Genomic DNA, 6,000 nt, shown 5'->3' with positions numbered 1-6,000 from the left:
TTGAATTTCTAGAAATTTGACCATTTTATTTAGATTATCCAAATTATTGGCATGTAATTGTTCACAGTTCTTTCTTATAAACCTTTTTGTTTCTGTAGAATTGGTATTCATGTCTCCACTTTAATATCTGATTTTAGTAAGTTGAGTCTTCTTTCCTTTTTGTAGTCTATCCAGCTACAAGTTTGTCAATTTTGTTAATCTTTTCAAAGAACGAACATTTGATTTAATTTATGTTCTCTAGTATTTTTATATTCTCTATGTCATTTATCTCTGCTTTAATCTTTATTATTTCTTTCCTTCTGTTAGCTTTGGGTTTAGTTTGGATTTCTTTTTTTTTTAAATTACTTAAATTGTGGGATTTGGCATTGATTTGAGATCTTTCTTGTTTTTAAATGTAAATATTTATAGCTACACATTTTCCATTTCTTTCTTCTTCTTTTTTTTTTTTTTTTCCTGAAACAAAGTCTCACTCTTTCATTCAGGCTGGAGTGCAGTGGCATGATCTGAGCTCACTGCAACCTCCACCTCCCAGGTTCAAGCAATTCTCTTGCCTCACCCTCCCGAGAAGCTGGATTACAGGCACATGCCACCATGCCTGGCTAATTTTTTTGTATTTTTAGTAGAGACAGGGTTTTACCATATTGGCCAGGCTGGTCTCAAACTCCTGACCTTGTGATCCTCCCACCTTGGCCTCCCAAAGTGCTGGGATTGCAGGTGTGAGCCATCGCACCCGGCCTGCATTTTCCATTTCATATTACTTTCACTGTGTCCCCAAGTGTTTGTATGTTCTTTTTGTTCTCATTCATTTCTAAGTATTATCTAATTTTTCATTGTTATTTCTTCCTTGATTCACTGGTTGTTTAAGAGTGTGTTGTTTAATTTCTACAAATTTGTATTTTTTTCAGTTTTATTTCCATTATTTATTTTTAACTTGATTCTGTGTGGTCAGAGAAGATATTGTGTATTTTTAAATATATTAAGACAAATTATGTGGCCTAACATATGGTCTCTCCTGGAAAAGTTTCTACATACACTTGAGAAGAATGTGTTTTCTATTGTTGTTGAGTAGAATCTTCTTTATATGTTTGTTAGATATAGTTGGTTTATTGTTTTGTTCAAGTTTTCTATTTTTAAATGTATTTTCTGACTGGTTGTTCTTTACATTATTGAGGAGGGTTATTGAAGTCTCTAGCTATTATTGTCAAACTGTCTTTTTCTACTTTTAATTCTGTCAATTTTTGCTTCGTATATTTTGATGATCTGTTATTAGGTGCACAATTATTATATCTTCTTGCTGTATTGGACTTTTTATAAATATATAATATCCATTATCTCTGCTAAACTTTTTTGACTTGAAGTCTATTTCATCTGATATTAGCATTTCCACCCTTGCTCTGCCTTTGTTATGACTTGCATGGAATATTCTTTTTCCATCCTTTCATTTTCAATTTATTTTCTAATAAATTGAATCTAAAGTGAGTGTCTGGTAGACACCATGTAGTTGGATTTGCTTTTTTATTCATTCTTCCAATTTCTGTTTTCTTTTTTCTTTTGAGATGGAGTCTCACTCTATCGCCAGCCTGGAGTACAGTGGTGTGATCTCCACCTCTTGGGTTCAAGAGATTCCCCTCCTTCAGCCTCCTGAGTAGCTGGGACTACAGTGTGCACCACACACCTTGCTAACTTTATTTATTTTTATTTATTTTTATTTTAGTAGAGATGGGATTTCACCATGTTGGCCAGGCTGGTCTTGAACTCCTGACCTTGTGATCCACCCACCTCAGTCCTCCCAAAGTGCTGGGATTACAGGCATGAGCCACCACACCCAGTCAATCTCTGTCTTTTGATTGAAAAGCTTAATCCTTTTATATTTAAAGTAATTACCGATAAAGAGAAAGTTACTTCTGTCATTTTGCTATTTGTTTTCTTTCTTGCTTGCTTTCTGTTTTTTGGAGAAAAGATCTCACTCTATTGCCCAGGGTGGAGTGCAGTGGTGCAATCACAGCTTACTGCAGCATCAACCTCCCAGGCTCAAACTATCCCCACACCTCAGCCTCCTACGTAGCTGGGACTATATGTGCTTGCCACAACACCTGACTAATGTTTTATTTTTGGTAGAGATGAAGTCTCCCTAGGTTGGCCAGGCTGATCTCAAACTCCTGGACTCAAGCAATCCACCTGTCTCAGTCTCTGAAAGTGCTGGGATTACAAATGTGAATCACCATACCCATCCAACTTGTTTTCTATAAGCCTTGTAACTTTTTGTCCTTAGTTTTCTGCATCACTGTCTTCTTTTGTGCTTACTTGATTTTTTTGTGGTCAAACATTTAAGTTCCTTTTTCATTTCCTGGAAATAGTATATTCTTTACCTATAATCTTTGTGGTTACTATGGAGATTACATTTAACATTCTAAAGTTATAACATTCTAATTTGAATTTATACCAGCTTGACTTTGATAACATATGAAAACTCTGCTCCTTTAACAGCTTCATTTCCATCCTTTTCAGTTGCTGATGCCACAAAATTCTGCCTTCATACACTGTGTGTCCAAAAAATGATGATTTTTAAATATACTAGTCTCAAGTTATGCAGAAAACAAAATGTGGAACTATAAACCAAAGTTATAATACTAGCCTTTAGACTAGGAATTTAAAAAAAAGTATTAGTTTCTTAAATAATTCTATAATAAAAGTGAATAATATATCATTTTTATAATAATACTAGCTTATATAATTACTTATATATTTACTTTTACTGTGGTCTTTGTTTCTTTATATAGCTTCCACTTGCTGCCTAGTATCCTTTCATTTCAACCTGCAGGATGTCTTTTAGCATTTCTTTCAGGGCAGCTGTTCTAGTGGTAATAAATTTCCTCAGATTTTGTATATCTAGGAATGTGTTAATCTCTTTCCCACTTTTGAAGTGCAGATTTGCTGGATATCAGATTCTTAGTTAGCCCACTGCCTTCTGGCCTCCAAAGTTTCTAATGAGAAATCTGCAGATAATCTTACTGAGGATTCCTTATATGTGATTATTACATCTCTCTGTGGCTTTCAACATTTTCTCTTTGGGTTTTAACAGTTTTATGGGAATATTTTTGGTGTGTCTTTGAATTTATTCTACTTGGAGTTCACTGAGTCTCTTGGATATTTATATTCATGCCTTTCATTAAATTTGGGAAGTTTTTGGTCATAATTTATTTGATAAATCTCTTTGACCCTTTCTCTCTTTTACTTCTCCTCAAGGAATCCCCACAAAGCATGTGTGGGGTTATTTGATGATTTCCTACAGGTCTTTTAGGCTCTGTTTTCTTCCATTTTTTTTTTATGTTCCTCAGACTCAATAATTTTCCTTGCTCTTTCTTCAAGTTTGTTGATTCTCCTGCTTGCTCAAATCTGCCATTCAATCTCTCTACCAGGTTTTTAAAAAAAATTTAGCTATTGTACTTTTCAGTTCCAGAAATTTTCTGGAAGCCAAATTCTTTTTGGTTTCCTTTTAGGTTTTCTGTCTGTTTATTGATATGCCCATTTTGTTCATACACAATTTTCTTGACATTTCCCACATCTTCCTTTAGTTCTTCGGGTAACTTTAAGACAGCTGTTTTAAAGTCTTTGTCTGATAGATTTTCCATCAGATCTTTCTCAGGGACAGTTTCTGTTGGTTTATTTTTTCCTTTGAATGGGCCATATTTGCCTGTATCTCTTATGGTTTTTTTGTTGTTGAAAACTAGACATTTGAATCTAATAATCTGGTAATCCTGAAAATCAGATTTTTCCTTCCCCAGGTTTACCAACTTTTTATTTATTTATTTACTTTTAATTTTTTTTTTTTTTTTTTGTTATTGGCTGTCTCAGTGGTGAGGATTAGCCTGAAGTATAAGCTTACAGCCTCCTTGGGTCTTTTCTAAGCCGGTACCTGGGCATGCACAATGACTTTCTAATATCTTCTGTATTTACAGTTGTTTTTGAATGTCATTATCTGGCTTCCAAAAATGGAGAAAAAGGAAAAAATGAAAAGCAGAGAAAGACTCTAATTATTTAGCTCCCCTGGAAGTCGCTTCAGCCAGAGGAGGTGGGGTTTGCCACAATGGGGGAAGGTGCAACAACAATGGCCGTCATTTCTTCTTCTGCACCTTTGTAATCAGAAGCAACAATCAGCAATCAAAGCCCTAATATTTGGAGGACAGATTTTTTTTCCCACCTTGGCTCCAGCAAGTTGTGTGCAAACTGTTCCAGGAACACATACACAGCTGCCTGACACAAGGCTAACAAATAGGGTTTGGCTACTATTGGCTATTACTGGGCTGAAATTCACTGAAATTAACTGCAGCTTGTTGTCCAACTTTTCCCCTAGAATTTGCAAGCTTTCAACAGACCCCAAAGTTTTAAAACGGTTATGTCAGACAGATTCTGCTAGAACAATTATTTATGTGGGAAGTCAGATTCCTGGTGGTTTCTATTCTGCCATCTTCCCAGAATCCTCTCTCTAGTTTTAAAGACATAAGAATTTATAATATATGTTTAACTCTAGTGGTAATAAGAGCACATTAAATATCTACTTGTCCAAAAAACATTTGTTCATTAGTACAAAAATCCAGTGAAATCTTTTATAGAAGCTACACTTTTCGTCTTGGTTCTCAGCGAAAGTCCCTCATCTGAGCAGCTTGAGGGCTAACAACTCTCTTCTCATATCAGAAGGAAAAACAGGGAACATCTTATTTCCTGGAGAAAACAGGACAAGAATAGCTTAAATGGAGGAAGTATGTGACCTATATGTGGTTTCAAGCTTGTGTTGCTAACAAATCTTTTCTATGCTTATAATAGAGTAAGAAATACAGGAAACTTATGGATAAATTTAGTGATACAGTTTGGATATTTGTCCCTTCCAAATCTCGTTAAAATGTAATCCTCAGTGTTGGAAGTGGGGCTTTGTGGGAGGTATTTTGTCATGGGGGTGGATATCTCATAAATAGCTTGGTGCAGTCCTTGCAATAGTGAGTGAGTTCTCACAAGTTCTGGTTGTTTGAAAATGTGTGGCACCTCCTCCCTCTGTCTTTCGCTCCCACTCTCACCATGTGCCCCTTTTATCTTCTGCCATGCCTATAAGCTTCCTGAGGCTCTTACCAGAAGCAGTTGCCAGCACCATGCTGCTTCCATGGTCTGCAGAACTGTGAGCTAAACAAACTGCTTTATAAATTACCCAGGCTCAGTATTTCTTTAGGGCAATGTAAAAACAGCCTAACACACCCAAGGAGTGTGTTTGAGCCAATATTCATTGAGTGCCTCTTTGTGCTAGACCCTTGGGTAAATATTTATTATTTCTATTGTCTAATATGGTTGCTACCAGCCACATGTGGCAAATGAATACTTGAGGTGTAGCCTGTCAAAATTAAGATGTACTGAAAGTAAAGTGCACACCAAACTCTAAAGATTTGATATGGAAAAGAATGTAAAATATGTAATATTTATGTTGATTACATGTTAAAAATCATATTTTTGTTATGTGGGGCTAAATAAGATATATTATTTTAATTAATTTTATCTGTTTCTCTTTACTTTTAAAAATGACTACTAGAAAATGTGTACTTCGTGGCTCACACTTGTGAATTGCATTATACTTCTATTGGAGAGTGTAGCTTTACATTATTCCTTTATTGTATCCCATAACGATCTTATAACGTAGACCATTATTAGGTCTATTTTACTGAAGGAGAAACAGCTGAGGTGTAGACCGTGAGAGACTTGCCCAGCATTATTAATATACCCCAGAAGGCTCTCTTCCCCTATTTTTTGCCATGTAAGAACACAGCGAATAGTCAATCTGCCTCTGGTAAGAAGTTCGTCACCAGAACCTGACCATGCTGGCATCCTGGTCTCAGACTTCCAGCCTTCAGAGCTGTTTCTGTTGCTTATACGTTACCCAGTCTATGGTATTTTGTTATAGTGGCCTGGACTGACTAAAACACATATTAAGCCACAAGACTCCAAATCATAATCTCT

This window comes from Cebus imitator, unplaced genomic scaffold (genome assembly GCF_001604975.1).
Source record: "Cebus imitator isolate Cc_AM_T3 unplaced genomic scaffold, Cebus_imitator-1.0 Scaffold537, whole genome shotgun sequence".
Classification (NCBI taxonomy): Eukaryota; Metazoa; Chordata; class Mammalia; order Primates; family Cebidae; genus Cebus; species Cebus imitator.
Note: the sequence above shows the minus strand (reverse complement) of the source record.